The sequence below is a fragment of the Schistocerca nitens genome, chromosome 3 (assembly GCF_023898315.1).
Source record: "Schistocerca nitens isolate TAMUIC-IGC-003100 chromosome 3, iqSchNite1.1, whole genome shotgun sequence".
Classification (NCBI taxonomy): Eukaryota; Metazoa; Arthropoda; class Insecta; order Orthoptera; family Acrididae; genus Schistocerca; species Schistocerca nitens.
In genome coordinates, this window is record NC_064616.1 from 447,526,447 (window position 1) to 447,544,153 (window position 17,707).

The 17,707-nt window shown below is 42.2% G+C and overlaps 1 protein-coding gene across 3 annotated transcripts in view; it reads right to left on the reverse strand.

The window, feature by feature from the left end:
• LOC126248378 (fibrillin-1-like) overlaps positions 1 to 17,707 on the reverse strand; it is a 647,044-nt gene that overhangs the window by 516,772 nt on the left and 112,565 nt on the right. The window lies entirely within an intron of this gene.

A 17,707-nucleotide genomic window follows, 5' to 3' on the forward strand; every position in this document is an offset into this window, starting at 1 on the left:
TGTCATGCATTCTTGGCAAGTACTCCAAACACTGAGCAGTTTTCTAGCATACATCACTCTAGCAGCTTGCACGCGCTTTTTATTGTACACGCATCACGTTTTACTAGAATCCTCCTAACGAATTTATATCTTCGACAGTCCCTCCCAAAAACGGACTTCATGTATTTACCAGATTATATATTGTCCAGCACAGTGCACTGGATTTTTTTTTTCAGTCAAAAATTCTTCGAATCACTTTCAAGAAACTCCATTCCAACTTTATTTGACCTCTGACATTGCTACAGGATATCGCAGAAAACACCTGCTGCTTATTGCCAGCCCGCTCGCTAGAACCCTCAGTTAACTACTTTTCCTATGGAAGTTTCATCCGAGAAAAGTTTACATTCCTCTAGGTTCCAAAACCGAAACAGCGCATTACCACAGCTTCAAGAACATCATGTCGACCTGTATGATATGGGTTCACAAATCTAAAGTGACCGTAAATGTTACAGTCTACCCTCTTTTATGAGATGTAAGAGCTTGTTCTGTGTTGATGAACATAATGTATTATGATATCAGCACATATCTTGTAACATATTTTGTACAGTACCACATCTGTCATGGGCAACGTGAGAGTAAGCACTAATACAAGCACATTATTATTATTATTATTACTATTAGCAGTAGTATTAGTGGTAAAAAATTATCTTATGTTATTATTATTAGTAGTAGTAATATGGCTATGGGAGTCATGGCAGAGTTGACTTTTGCTTTGGGGTTACCTACACACAAACTCGGGGGCAATGACCATGAATGCATGTCATGAGCCACATCCTCTTATATATGTTGTCATCCCTTTCCCTCTCCCGTCCCCCACTCCTCCCTCCCTCCCTCTCTTCCTCCTCCCTCTCCCCAATCTGCTGCCACCAATCACAGCAATGGAACAAAATGAAACAATCAATCAAATATCCAAAATGGTGTAACTAGCCTGTTTATGCTAGTGTGAAAATTAAATTAAAATAAAAAGAAAGAAACATGACCCTCTCCCCTCTCCCTTCCAGTCAGTCACGGCATAGTACTGAAACAATGTGTAAAAATAACAAGTTCATATAAAATGGCAAAGACACAGGGGTGAGCTGGAAAGTAATGCCTCCAGATTTTTTATGTGAAGACTGTTAAAGCTTTTTAAATAAAACAAACGTTAGTAACATTCTACATCTTTATTTTTCATGTCTAGATATTTATTTCTCAACATAGTCACCTTGACAAAGAACACATTTCTCCCAATGAGAAACCAATTTATTGATACCGTCACTGTAGAATGTTTGACTTTTTTGATGGAGCCACAACCTCCCCTCTGCTTGCACTACTTCATCGCTATCAAAGTGAAGTCCTTAAAGGTGTCCTTTAAGTTTCGGAAACAGATGAAAATCGGATCGAATCACGTCAGGACTGCGTGGAGGATGATTGATCATAGTGAACCCAAATTAATGGATTGTTGCAGATGTCGCAGAACTCGTGTGTGGTCTGGCATTGTTATGTTGAAGGAGAAAGTGCTCCAGGCATGGTTGAACTCTCCAAATCCGAAACTCAATCACAGCACGCTGTTTGTGACACACTGACATAGTTACGTTACACACTGTCTTGTTACATGCTACAATATGGAGCTCTCTAGCGGAAGAGGGCTGCAAATATGTAGACATGAAGAATAAAGCCGTAAAAAGTTAATAACGTTTGTTTTATATAAAAAGCTTTAAGAGTTTTCACATAAGAAATTTGGAGGCATTACTTTTCAACTTCCCCTCATATTTGCCAATGCATGCATGCACGATCGCGCTCGCGCGAGTGCACACGCGCACGAGCGCACACACACACACACACACACACACACACACACACACACACACAATGCATAATGTACGAAACCTAACTCCTCTCCTCTCCTCCAGCCTGGTATTTTAGCCACCATTTAAATGAGAAAACCAATTTTAATGTAGGCTCATCTGGGCTGTATTCAAAAGTACCCAAATGATCAGAATTATGTACCAAAAATACGTCACACACCCCTCCCTCCTCTCCTTCAATCAGAGCCTAATAGTTTAGCCACTATTAAAATGAAAAAGCCAATTACAACGTAGCCCCATCTGGGCTGTGCATCTGAGTGACCTGAATTTTTAATCAAAAAATGCGTCACACACTTAAAATAACGAAAATTTTGCCAATTGTATTTTTATTGCTGACTTAAGTACACCGTTTATGGACAGGCTCACCAGCCACATCGGTAAATTTAATTTGAATCTATACATCACTCACTATATAATACGAGAACGCATATAAAACACACTCACTATAAACAGTTGAAAATCAACGTTTCCTTGTGCAATGTAAGTAACAAATTAATAATATGTAGTTGTTGAACATGAGTTTTACTTCAAATACTCTTCTGCAAAACTTCAAAAAAGCGAAATGAAAGCAACTAATGGTGTAAACTCCTATTGCTCTTCTTCATCAACAGATGGCCGCACAGGTAAAATGTCCACTGTGCGATCTGAGTAGCATGCTTGGTTTAAGAGACAACAGAGCGTTAAATAATTCTTTTCCACAGCAACAATATTTGTCAAGTGTTACAATGTTTTTTCCAAGTCTAAAATGTCGGAGAAAACACACCAGCAACGCGAAACAATGCAATATTTACGTCAAGTACCTAAATGTTATTTTCCACATACACAAATGTTCTGCAAATTAGTGCCTAAAACATCATTTTTAACTCTAAAGTAAGCCTCGTCCTTGTTTTTCTTAATCTGCCACCACCATATATCTCCTTCTTAAAGAGGGAACCGTGAAATACCACCAGGGCAACAGGATCAAACTTTTCTAGTCCCATTCCCACTTCCACTTCCACTATTGCCAAAAATATCTCCCTTACAATGATCACCTCACTGCATCCTCCCCCCCCCCCCCCCCCGAGTCCTTTTGTATTCCCCTCCTCTGCCTTCCCCACTCCCTGGCACGTCTGCTCAGCACCCCCCACCCCTCTTATGGATCCTCATCTTCCATTGGCTCCTTTCCTTCCTCTCCCCTTCACTTTTCCTCTCCTTCCCCCCCTTTTTTCCCGTCATCTGTCCAGTTTCCCCCCACCTGCTTTTGGCTGTGGTATGTCATATTTGTGCCAACTTTTTAGTGCAGTGTTTAAGTCAGTGTTCAGTGTTGTCCGTCTTTCCACAGTGTTGCGAACACAAATCATGCCGTCGCTGGGTGTGCATTTTATATCTCTTGCGAACAGAAACCAGACTGTCGCCGTGTTTTTTAATTGTCTGTCTATTACTTTTCTGCTTCCTGTGTATTTTATTAGCATCATCAACCCTGTGTTTTATGTTTTAAGTTCCAGAATTTTCTGCCATTTTACCTTTAAGTCACCGATTTTATCGCCAACTGTTATTTTTTATTATCTTCATCTTTTTAAAACAAATTCTGTAGGCTGAAGAGCGGCGTAATAAGCTGCTGCCAGCCCGCCCCCTTCAGGGGCAATCGAAACTCAATAAAGGCAAAAAAAAGGCACCTTACTGCAGATTGTAAAAATCCACCTACCTGTCCACACTGCAAAACCTCCCATTTTCTTAAACAGTGACCTAACCAAGCTACCCCTCCTATCTGCAACGATTTTCACACCACCTCTTCTGCAAAATGTAAGCTAAGCCACAACCTTCCAAATCTGAACTAATTCTGTTGCTACCCCCATTTACCGCAAAAATTCCCTCAGTCCTACTCCACTGCTCAAGACATTATCTAATTCATCACGACCATCAAAAATGGTTCAAATGGCTCTGAGCACTATGGGACTCAACTGCTGAGGTCATTAGTCCCCTAGAACTTAGAACTAGTTACACCTAACTAACCTAAGGACATCACAAACATCCATGCCCGAGGCAGGATTCGAACCTGCGACCGTAGCGGTCTTGCGGTTCCAGACTGCAGCGCCTTTAACCACACGGACACTTCGGCCGGCATCACGACCATCCTCCAAAACATCCAACATTCCAATGTCCACACACCCTCCAACAAATTTCCCTAGCTGAAGACATAATCCAATTCATGACGATCGTCCTCCAAAACATCCAACATTCCGATGTCCACACACCCTCCAACAAATTTCCCTTGCTTCCTGCTCCAATTTCCGTCTTATCACTCAAACTAACTACTCCCACAACCAGGTCCACTTCGTCTTTACTCGCCTCTACACCTTTCTATAACCCTTCTTTAGTCCTCACTCACACAAACCACACTTATTCTTCACAATGGCATGACAGCACTACCAAATCGTGTACCACAACATCCGCCCCCTACCTACCAATAAACATGTTTTAATGCATACCCTGTCCCAAAACAATGTCCATTCCTTTATCCTAAATGAAACATTCTTCCAACCCTATCACACCTCTCCCTATATCCTCACTGCATAGACAACCCCCTTCCCTTGGCCAGACGAGGTTTAGATTCGCCAACACAAGAACATCTCTGTTCAGCCACAGCCCTTATACAATACTCTCACTGAACACCTTATCATTCCCTCTCTTTCCAAGCCTAAGCCACCATCCACATTTGACATAATCAGCTCATCCCCTCTGACTTCCTCACCCACATATACTGTACCTTTCTCACCTATATTATTGCCTTTGACCTCAACATCCATATTGCATCGCCAATAGAACTCCTGTAGTGGCATCAGTTTACTGATTTTCTGCAAGGTGGCAGTGTTCTAATCCCATACCTCACCCATCCTGAAAGCAACATCACCCCACATGTCGTCCCAGCATTTCCCAATTGCAGAAGTCCCAACTGCAGAAGTCCGCAATCCAACTGGAAGTGACCACCCACCTATACTCCTCACCATCTCTTACACACAATCTCATCCCTGTGCATCCCACATGAATCTCTATTCATAAGTTATCCAGGACTACTCCTGCACCATCTGGAATACCTACCGGGTCTCCATAGACAACTGACTGGAAGCCACTCTGTGACCTCCAAACGTCTAATGTCCAACCTGACAACATCCCTCATGCCAAATATTTCCTGCAGCAGATCTTGTCAGACACTATAGCCACCCACATTCCTACCATGGCCATATACCCTCACCATTCCACTCTCTCCCCAGAAGTGCTACTTCCCCTTCGAGAATCCCATCACATGTACTGCTTCTTCCTGAGAACTCATGACTGGGATACAGTTGCATGCCTGAGGCAAATACAGATACATATCATTACTGTAATAGATGGAAACAAACGCCAGGACTAGCGCCAGACATGTGCCAGACTCAAGCCTACATTCCAAATTAACTTTCAGGTACTGGACAGCATTCTATCGATTCAATTGGCAATAACCCCATGTCTCACTACCAACTCCTTTACAACAATCATTCATTACCTGACTACCTAAGCAAATCTGTCCACTTAGCATCCTATCTCTCCAAGATATTCTCTGTCTCTAATTACCGTCAATTTGATTATTTTCTGTTCCCCACCACCAATGAATGTACAACCACTGCTGTCCTTTCCCCAGCTCCCGGCTTCCAGTACTTGGAGACTATACCACAAACAGAATTAAACACACCAGTCACAGTACATGACATACAGAAAGCACTTTACAAAAAACCAGCACATACCCTGGTCACAACTCCATCACCTATCAACACCTTAAATAACGCCCCTTCTCCTTCATAGTCACCCTTGCAACCCTTTATACGACTGTCCTCTCCACAAGTAACTGTCCTGAGCTGTGGAAAACCTCCATAACCTTACTTTTCCTCAAACTGCACAAAACCCCTATCACTCCATTCGGCAAGGTCATCGAATCGATCCTCTCCTGATGCCTCCATCAAGACCTGAAACAACACCACCTAATTTCCCTTAACCATTGTGGGTTCTGTCCCAATTTCTACTTCAATGACCAGCTCCTGCACTTCGCTCATGTCCTACTCCACAAACTCAACACCTGTAAATATACAATTTTTTCTCCCTCGATCTAAAGAAAGCTTACTGTTGTGTATGGTGTTCCCGTCTCCTTTTCAAGCTCCATAAATACGCACTTCTGGTTAACTGTGTCCACCTTGTTTCATCCTTCCTATCTAATCAGCCATTCTTTGTTACTATTAACAATAGTAGCTGTTAACGACAGTTACTACTAACCTTCCATCCCTCAGCAGAAGTGCCCCAAGGCTTCATCCTCTCTCCCCTCCTTTACCTGCTCTACACTGCTAATACGCCTACATCACTCTCATCAGTCCACCTCCTTCAGTGTCCTGATGAATCCACTTTCCTCGCCGTCTACGCTACACACAGAAATCCCAACGATTCCCCCAAATCCACCTCAAACAGTTTACCTCCTGGTGTAACCAATGGCTCCTCAACATCAACTCCTCCAAAATTCAGGCAATAATTATAAGAGAAACTGTGTGCACTTTCCACCTTCATGACTTCTACCTTACCATTTACGACTGTTCTATCCTATTAAATAACACACTAAAATATCTTGGACTAATCCTCAAACGGCAACTAACATAGAAACCACACCCACTAACCATCCAGCAGAAATCCCACAATAGACTTAAACAATTGAAACTACTAACAGGCTGAACTTGGGGATTACACCCGTCCACTGTTCTCTGTGCCTAGAAAACCCTAATCTGACCCCCTCTGCTATGCAAATGTTGCATGGATCTCCACCCCACTAAAGTTGTATAAGTCCCTCCAAATACTCGAACGTGATGCACTCGTTTCTGTTTTATGGATGCATTTACCTTCCTCCAAATGGCTCCTCTACTATCTCACCACATTCCCACCCTTCCTGCCCCACGTTGAATGGCTCCACATATGCTATACTACCTGCAAATTAGATTCCAATAGTCACATTGTCTCCCCTCTCATCACCAACCTTGGTATGCTGCCATACCTTCACAAACAGGTCCCACCACCTCTACACCTGCACACACTCCATATCCTATCCCAACACAGCTTGAACGACTTCCTCTCCCAGACAATGAACTCCACTCTGATATTTATCCAAAACATCCCACAGGTGTTCTATAGGATTCGGATCAGGACTCTGTGCAGGCCAGTTCATTACAGGATGTTAATGTCGTGTAATCACTCCGCCACAGGCCGTGCATTACGAACAGATGCTCGATCGTGTTGAAAGATGCAATCGCTATCCCCGAATTGCCCTTCAACAGTGGGCAGCAAGAAGGTGCTTAAATCATCAATGTAGGCCTGTGCTGTGATAGTGCCACGCAAAGCAACAAGGGGTGCAAGCCCCCTCCATGAAAAACACGACCACACCATAACACCAACGCCTGCGAATTTTACTGTTGGCACTACAAACGCTGGCACTTGACGTTCACCGGGAATTCGCCATACCCACACCCTGCCATCGGATCGCCACATTGTGTACCGTGATTCGTCACTCCACACAACGTTTTTCCACTGTTCAGTCGGCCAATGTCTACGCTCCTTACACCAAGCGAGGCGTCATTTGGCATTTACCAGCGTGATGTGTGGCTTATGAGCAGCCGCTCGACCATGAAATCCCAAGTTTTCTCTCCTCCCGCCTAACTGTCATAGTATTTGCAGTGGATCCTAATGCAGTTTGGAATTCCTGCCTATTACACATTACGACCCTCTTCAATTGACGGTGGTCTCTGGCAGTCAACAGACGAGGTCGCCCTGTACGCTTTTGTGCTGTACGCGTCCCTTCACGTTTCCACTTCACTATCACATCGAAAACAGTGGACGTAGGGATGTTTAGGAGTGTGGAAATCTCGCGTACAGACGTATGACACAAGTGACACCCAATTACCTGACCACGTTCGAAGATCGTGAGTTCTGCGGAGCTCCCCTTTTTGCTCTCCTACGATGTCTAATGACTACTGACGTGGCTGACATGAAGTACCTGACAGTAGGCGGCAGCACAATGCACCTAATATGAAAAACATATGTTTTTGGGGGTGTCCGGATGCTTTTGATCACATAGTGTATATAAACTGAAGTCGCCTTTTAGCGACCGTGTGTCTGTGCAAGCTAATCTTGGGCAATGCTGAAGGGACTATGCTTCGGTTTTCACTAATAGATACACTAATCAAAATATCCACGGGTGTACTGCCGGTCTACAGTTTCCAACGGGCACAATATTTCGGCGATCATACATGTCGCCGTCATCAGGTGAACTGATGATGGCGACATGTATGATCGCCGAAATATTGTGCCCGTTGGACACTGTAGACCGGCAGTACACCCGTGGATATTTTGATTATCAAATACGCCGGGAGAAACTCAAGAATCACAATAGATACACTGATTCACGAGGAAGGTTTTTGTGTATAATTTAGAAATATTTCGCACAAACTCTCTAAATTACGATGAATTAAAGTTACGTAGTGAAAACGATACCATTTCCGTCTAGTGAAAAGCTGACATAACTCGAGAGAGCAGCAGTAACGCGAGAGAGAGCGGTGAGTCTGATTAAGTTCGCGTCTGGTCTGGTGAACTAGCGGTAGAGCATGTGGCTGGAAATCGGGAGGTTCTAGGATCGAATCTCGCATGGGTTACCTTTTTCACTCTGCCTTTTAACCTAGCTCTAACCTCTCAATGATGTGGAGATTCGCCAGAAACAAAACGTGGCTCACATTCCACGTTACACTGTAGCTTCCCTTTCCCCGTTTGGATAATTGGTTTGGGACATACAAGTCACTTAAGTGAGATCCACTTGACTGCAATCGCTTGAAACAGCTACATAGCGAAAAAACATGAGAATCCAAAACGTGTGGTTTTCAGTTCTTTATGTGAAAAGTAAAACGTTTTCCCATAATTTATTTCAGCATGGGAATCAGTTTTGCTTCGTTTATATAAAAAAAAGTTTTGCAGTAGCGAAGCAGATAACTCAGCTTTCAGCTTCCTGTTTTCCTAGAGTTAGCTTGAGTTAAACACAGACACAAACACAATTCTTTGCGTGATAGGGCGGAAGATATATATATATTTATATTATACTTTCAAATTATACAGAAGAGTGGTAAACGAATCTACAATGGTGGAAGAGAGATTCAGGCCTTTTAAAGATCATAAAGACATGGGATCGATCTTTCTGAATGGCCAGAACTTCTTGCGAATGAATTCACAAGATTGCGAAATATTTCTACAGATGGTTGAGGGACGAATTTAGAAACATGATGACAATTTCAGAGTGCCAATTTCTGCTTCCCTTAGAGTAGCAATTGCAGTTCGCACTCCTCATTCACAGAAAGTTCTTCGAAAACGAGCAGAAGACGCTCAACGTTGAAGTATTGTAATGAATATGATCAATGACGAAAAGATAACCTCTTCGTCCTCACGCTGTGAAGTGATACTTACAGTTTGAAATAATCAATTTTTTTTTATCAATAGTTCCCCTACAATCGTTTGCGAACAACAGCGGAGCGAAGAAACATGCAAATCCAAAATATGTTGTTTTTTCTACAATTAAATCGTTTTCCGAAAACCTTCTTCAGCAACTTTGCTTCTTTTGCATACAGCGGTCTAAGGCGGTTCGCGAGGCTCCCCACGTCGGAGGTTAGAGTCCTCCCTCGGGCATGAGTGTGTTTATGTTTAGTCCTTCGCGTAAGTTAGTTTAAGTTAGATTAAGTAGTGTGTTAGCTTAGGGACCGTTGACCTCAGCAGTTTGGCCCTATAAGACCTTATTAGAAATTTCCAATTTTTTTTGCATACAATACTTTCTTCCAGCAGCGCAGAAAATTTCTCAACTTTCCGCTTTCTTCTTTCTTTGAATCAAACCTAGATGTGGACACGATTCTTTGCGTGGCACGGCCAAGAAGTCTTCCATAAAAAGTTCACGACGAAGAATTGCGGCAGTGAGTCTCAACAATGTATCACAGTGTATACTAAGCTTCACAAGAGAAGTGCTGTAACACGAGTTAAATATGTACAAGTTTTTCTTCTTTTTTCTTTTATTTGTGCCACCTCAAACAACATTCAATACATATTGAATCACTCATGCACACACATAATTCGCATACAATACTCATGTTGGTTGTGAACATATTACTTGAATCACGTTGTGCTCCTGTCATTGTTGTCAAATTTCACTCCAAACGCCAATCAATAATGGGTCATCAGTATTGCAAATTTAACACTGTGGGTATGGGAATTACGTACTCCCCTTAAGAAAAATTCGAGTTTGAAAATTTTACGCATGGTAAGGCACATGGTATTGTTACTAGCACTGAAGGTGTCTACAGTCGAGCGAGTAAGAGCTTACTGTCAAAAGCGGGAGGTCTTTAGATCGAAATTCCCTGCTAGCACCTACTTTTTTTCGTTCCCACGTAATTATAACAACAGATGTATTATGATTGTGCAAATTATCAATTTTTAATGGTTCATTTATCATTTTCATAATCCATTTCCTGAAAAAAGGAGGAAAAACTTTCGTAGGGAGATTAGAAATAAACGAATGCACGAGAACTTTCAATCAAATCAGTACAAGTTTTTTCTTCTTTTTTCTTTTATTTGTGCCACCTCAAACAACATTCAATACATATTGAATCACTCATGCACACACATAATTCGCATACAATACCCATGTTGGTTGTGAACATATTACTTGAATCACGTTGTGCTCCTGTCATTGTTGTCAAATTTCACTCCAAACGCCAATCAATAATGCAGCCTTGCTCGCTCACGCGTATTCGCAAGCGGAGCATGCGTTCATCCCGCATTCGCCCTTCTGGTGACTTCTAAACTCGACACGCTCTCATTACTGACAAATACACTACTCGCCATTAAAATTGCTACACCGAGAAGAAATGCAGATGATAAACGGGTATTCATTGGACAAATATATTATACTAGAACTGACATGTGATTACATTTTCACGCAATTTGGGTGCATAGATCCTGAAAAATCAGTACCCAGAACAACCACCTTTGGCCGTAATAACGGCCTTGATACGCCTGGGCATTGAGTGAAACAGAGCTTGGATGGCTTGTACAGGTACAGCTACCCATGCAGCTTCAACACGATACCACAGTTCATCAAGAGTAGTGACTGGCGTATTGTGACAAGCCAGTTGCTCGGCCACCATTGACCAGACGTTTTCAATTGGTGAGAGATCTGGAGAATGTGCTGGTCAGAGCAGCAGTCGAACATTTTCTGTACCCAGAAAGGCCGGTACAGGACCTGCAACATGCGGTCGTGCATTATCCTGCTGAAATGTAGGGTTTCGCTGGGATCGAATGAAGGGTAGAGCCACGGATCGTAACACATCTGAAATGTAATGTCCACTGTTCAAAGTGCCGTCAATGCGAAAAAGGGGTGACCGAGGCATGTAACCAATGGCACCCCATACCATCACGCCGGATGATACGCCAGTATGGCGATGACGAATGCATGCTTCCAATGTGCGTTCACCGCGATGTCGCCAAACACGGATGCGACCATCATGTTGCTGTAAACAGAACCTGGATTCATCCGAAAAAATGACGTTTTGCCATTCGTGCACCCAGGTTCGTTTTTGAGTACACCATCGCAGGCGCTCCTGTCTGTGATGCAGCGTCAAGGGTAACCGTAGCCATGGTCTCCGAGCTGATAGTCCATGCTGCTGCAAACGTCGTCGAACTGTTCGTGCAGATGGTTGTTGTCTTGCAAACGTCCCCATTTGTTGACTCAGGGATCGAGACGTGGCTGCACGATCCGTTACAGCCATGCGGATAAGATGCCTGTCATCTTGACTGCTAGTGATACGAGGCCGTTGGGATCCAGCACGGCGTTCCGTATTACCCTCCTGAAGCCACCGATTCCATATTCTGCTAACAGTCATTGGATGTCGACCAACGCGAGCAGCAATGTCGCGAGAGGATAAACCGCAATCGCAATAGGCTACAATCCGACCTTTATCAAAGTCGGAATCGTGGTGATACGCATTTCTCCTCCTAACACGAGGCATCACAACAACGTTTTACCAGGCAACGGCGGTCAACTGCTGTTTGTGTATGAGAAATCGGTGTGAAACTTTCCTCATATCAGCACGTTGTAGGTGTCGCCACCGGCGCCAACCTTGTGTGAATGCTCTGAAAAGCTAATCATTTGCATATCACAGCATCTTCTTCCTGTCGGTTAAATTTCGCGTCTGTAGCACGTCATCTTCGTGGTGTAGCAATTTTAATGGCCAGTAGCGTACATTAAAACGCTTATGACACGACACACGTGCTTCACAAAAGAAACATGTCCAATGAGTTCGAATAAGGAAATCCTTACTGAATTGGGTGTCTGAACGCCAACGTGTTTATTCTATTAAACAATGCTGAACGTGATATGCAGTTTAACATATCTGCTCTAGATTACCAGATAGAGAGACACGGAAATGATAGACTGCTTGCACATAAAAGTCAAATAGCATTCCTGAACATATACCTCGGGTTGTTCATCCTATACAAAATGACGTTAGGTGAAAATTCGCAGTGAAATGGAACGAGTAGCCCATATTAAAACCATCAAAATCTTCCTCAGTTTTTTTAAGGCGCAACAGAAACACTATAACACACGCTTAGTTAGTCTGGAAAAATTTAGCAATCCAAGAATTGGTAACAGCACAATATGGTAAGCAACAAATGAATAACAAATAAATACGTAACATAAGAAACGAAACGGGAGTGATTTCGTTTTGGGCAAGTTGCGATCATCAATCTATCAACTGACTGTTAATACATGGATCAGAGATTCCAGTTGTTTCCGATCTAAAATTCAAAACTACCTGCAATAATGCGTATATATCCGCGCTTTGTTCCATCCGTCATTATTGCCTTTCTAGGGAGGAAAATACGAACGGCACAACATATCTCAGTGCCTAAGGCTTGAAGTTTTCCTCATATAACCACCAGCTGATACGTCCACACTATAATAAGTTTTTATTATGCAGTATACGTATACTCCTGTCCGACAGTATTTAATCGTATCATTATTATTATCTTTAGGGAGAAAACGCTTGCTGTAAACAACAATGATTACACAGAAACAGTTACAAGTTTCATAGAAGACTGGTCGCGAACTAATTAAAGGCTTTCTGCACACGCATTTTATTTTATAAAACCTTCGTGTTTATTGCGAAAATTTTACACACGTTAACACTATGATGTATTCTTTTCGTACTTTGTTGTTGATCCGTGTAACTGGACCACATGTGGGCGAGCGACCACACACAACGCGCTTACTGGTAATGGTAAGTAATGCTGATACAGCTCCTTTCGCAAGAGTGCCTCCGAGTGCTCGGAGTCAAAATATCAGCGGCCGCCTCGATGTGTCGAGGTCAGAAAACAAGCGTGCCGCTTGTGCGATACGCGCCATTTGGCACGGCTCTTAGCTTCTTTATGGATTCAATTACTGCAGTGAGGCCATCCCCGCGTCTTTTTTTTTCAAATGGACTACCGTACGCTTAGCGTAAGTGGCCTAGGACGTCGGTTCCAGACGCAGTTTGTGATAGACACTGACATTCAGCAGGCGTGCCTCGGGAACACAACCAGCCGTTGTATCGCCGTGTTTCTTTTCCATGTTGCAGAGAAGCTTTCGTATTTTTCCTGTTGGCTGATACTCGCAGCGAACGCCAACACTTTCCTTTACAGTTTACCGTCACACTCCTTCACCACCGACAAGAAGTTGTATCAGGACGCTGTAAGTCTTGTTTTTCCTGGACGATTATGGCCAGTGACGTAGCAATTCTTTCAGCTAGGCCTTTGCATATTTTTGGCAACTGCTCGCTCTTCTTGTTAAAGATTTCAAGTTCAAAAAATGGTTCAAATGGCTCTGAGCACTATGGGACTCAACTGCTGTGGTCATAAGTCCCCTAGAACTTAGAACTACTTAAACCTAACTAACCTAAGGACAGCACACAACACCCAGCCATCACGAGGCAGAGAAAATCCCCGACCCCGCCGGGAATCGAACCCGGGAACCCGGGCGTGGGAAGCGAGAACGCTACCGCACGACCACGAGATGCGGGCAAAGATTTCAAGTATTGTTTTCTTTATTCATTTTGTATTACAATTCAGTGGTACCCTAAAGTTTATGAAAATAATCTTTCTTTCATATTAAGGATCGAGTCTTTCTCCAGTTCTAATAAGTTTTTCGTTTGTCCAATTTATCTCTGACTATTGGGCTTTCCGATTTAAACACCCAAAAGTACAGTAGTTGATGCTGTGTAATTTAATAGGTGGAAAAATCATATAATTACATTTTACATGTTGACCGTGTGAGTGCTTTGGACTAACTCATAAAAAGAAAAATATCCAAAAGCTGCCTACAAGGGTCCTGGGTTTTGATACTCGATCCACAGCTAGGAAAGCTATATGACTACCGGTCAGTTATGGGCCTGATGGCATATGCCGATAATGTAATGATCCTCGTTAGTTGTAGCTCGAGAAGCAATGTAGTTCTTCATCAGGTTCGCGATTGGAGACAGATGGTAAAGTTAGCAGTGGCGCCCCAAAATCCGACATTCCCTTTTATCTTAAGAAATCCACTAATGCGACATAACAACGTGCCCATAAAAAGAATAATAGCATCCAGATACTTAGGTATCATATATAAGAAGTGGGTAAGAGAGGTAGAAAAGTGATACTAAAAAAATAATAAGCTTGGGTAGATGTGAGTATAAGATTCCAATACTAACAATACGTTTGTATCGCGAGGCAACAGTGGTAACAGTAATAACAACAATAATTATTTTTGCAGTACTTTTAACGATGGAGTCGTTCCTACTTTTCATAAAGTGAATGTAGAAATACTGTAAAACTGTAGACAGGAAACAGAGCTTACTGTAGAATATTAGGTAATATGCTGTAATATAAGTAAATAAATAAATAAAATGTTCACAGTCACGAAATGTGAATAGCTCTATGTGATAGTTAACTTATTAAACAAAAAAGTGGATAAATATATGAAGAAGAGGCTGAGCGGCTGCTTCACTATGAACTCGAAGGTATCTTGTGATGAGTGGTGATGTCAGGCGGCAATATAGTTTCTAATAGTAGTCACATCACACGACAGCTGGCGACTGCAGCTGTTCGAGAATAACTTCTAGACTCTTATGATAGATAATTGTCTGAGAATTATCCTGCCGAGATAGAAAGCATACTTCCTAAACTATAAATACATAATTGACTGTATGCTAGTACATACATCAATGTACGCTGTAAAATCATAGTGATTCCCAAAGCAACCCAAACTGTTAGTACTTGTCTTTGAGTGGACAACAAAATGGAAAAATCAAAAACACGACACATTATAATGCCTAATACTGGGCAGGGAAACCGTTGACATTCGAAACAGTTTCCAGTCGTCTCGGAATGGATAAATACAAGTCCAGTATAGTTTTCAAGGGTATCTTATACAAGGTTTAATAATCCTCTGTTTTGCTACTGGTTGGCTGTTATTTCTAATACACTGAAGAATCTTATATCATTATTCCGGCAAAATAGTGTCAAGTTCAGATAATGACTATGGAGTTGGATAGCGAATATTCACCCTTCTCTCCAATTTAGATCGCAGAGGCTCAATAATATTGAGATCTGGTGACTTTGATGTCCAGGATAGATGCGACAATTCATCCTCGTGCTCAGAAAACCATTCCTGGACAACGCGAGCTGTGTGAACAGGGGGACTGTCGTCTTGCAACACAGCATCACTATTGCAGAATAAACATCGGGCCATGGAATGGATCGATCAGCCAATGGCTCTGAGCACTATGGGACTTAACATCTGAGGTCATCAGTCCCCTAGAACTTAGAACTACTTAAACCTAACTAACCTAAGGACATCACACACATCCATGCCCGAGGCAGGATTCGAACCTGTGACCGTAGCGGTCGCCCGGCTCCAGACTGTAGCGCCTAGAACCGCAAGGCCACTCCGGCCGGCTATTTCCCTTCACTAATTTGATTCATAGTGACAGGATGTGCAGGGCATGGCTAGGGGTTCGACATAAATAAAGAGAAGGCGCAACCTTCAACCGTTTAAGGGGAGTACGTATGGCGGAACTGGTCAAAAAGTGACATTTTCGGATTATTATCTCTTATTAATATTTGACCTCTCCTGAATAATTTGATGCATTATTTGTCAAAAAATTCCAATTGGAAGTGTAGTTTTTATCATTTCAAAGTTAATAGTGCGTGTGTAAAATTATCCGGTCGTTCCGCACTGACTTGCCTAAGTATCTCTATCTCTTGAACTATTCAATCTAGAAGGCTGTGGTTTTCACCTCTTAATTCCTTGTAATCATGTTAAAGTTGGTGTTAAGAGGCTGGATGCACTGTGTAAACAGAAATGGCGGTATAGCACATGCATTTTTTTTATTTACTTTGTGGTTATCGTGTTTCATAAGTTTTGAACTGAAAACATAGTGGTTTGGTGTGTTATTATACGCTCTTATACCTCTTTTCTTCATGACGAAAAGAAAGGGTTGTTTTAAGGAGCGACGTTTCCATGGAAATCAGTATATCACAACATCTGAATCGAGTGTTGATCCTGAAATAGATTTTTCACAGACCCGTGATAAGGACACGCCTACTACTGCTTCGAAGAGGAAACTTGGAGACCATGAGGATTTATTTATTGGCAAAAATCAAAATAGTTTAGGTTATGTTCTTTTAGATTTGAGTGTGTTAGGACAAGTTTTGCAATATGCTGTGACATGTAAGGTTTGTGGTGGGCAAATTAGCATCTCTAAGGACTCATCTGCAAGGACTGGACTGGCTAACAAACTTGATATTCAGTGCGAAGTTTGCAGGCCCTCGACATCATTTTGGACTTCTGAAAAGTGCAAGAATGACTTGTTTGAGATCAATGTTAGATTCCTATATGGAATGAGGTGCACTGGGAAAGGATTGACTGCAGCTGAAGTATTATGTGCAACGCTGAACTTACCAGACCCACCAACCAGATCAAGTAAGTACACAGAAGTAATTGGTGAATTTGCCAAATCTGTTGCTGTTGCTTCTATGAAAGCTGCTGCTAAAGAAGCAGTAGAATTAAATAACACAACAGATTTATCTGTCGCAGTTGATGGCACATGGCAGTAGAGAGGTCACACATCAAAAAATGCAGTTGCAACTGTCACTAATGTTGACACAGGTAAAGTTTTAGATATTGAAGTACTAACTAAATACTGTCATCAGTGTAAATCAGTTGATGAAACAAGTGAAAGCCATAAAACAAATTGTGCTAAGAATTATGAGGTAACTAGTGGGGGTATGGAGGCTACTGCAGTTGTTTCTATGTTCAGACGTTCACTGAGTACTTGGGGGATGATGATTTAAAAGCTAACAAATCAGTAGTGGAAAGCCAACCTTATGGTAATAAGCAGATTGTTAAGATTGAATGTGTGGGCCACGTTCAAAAACGGATGGGAACACGTCTCCGAAAAATGAAGCAGACAAAAGGAAAAGAGAAGTTATCAGATGGAAAGACTCTAAATGGTAAAGGAAGACTTACAGACAAAAACATTGATGGACTCCAGCATTATTATGGAATGGCAATAAGAAACAATACACATGACCTACAAGGGATGAAACGAGCAGTGTGGGCTACATTCTTCCACAAATCTTCCACTGATGATACACCTATACATGGCCTTTGTCCACCTGGTGCTGATTCATGGTGCAAGTACCGCAAAGTTCTGGCAGCGGGTAGCGAGGAA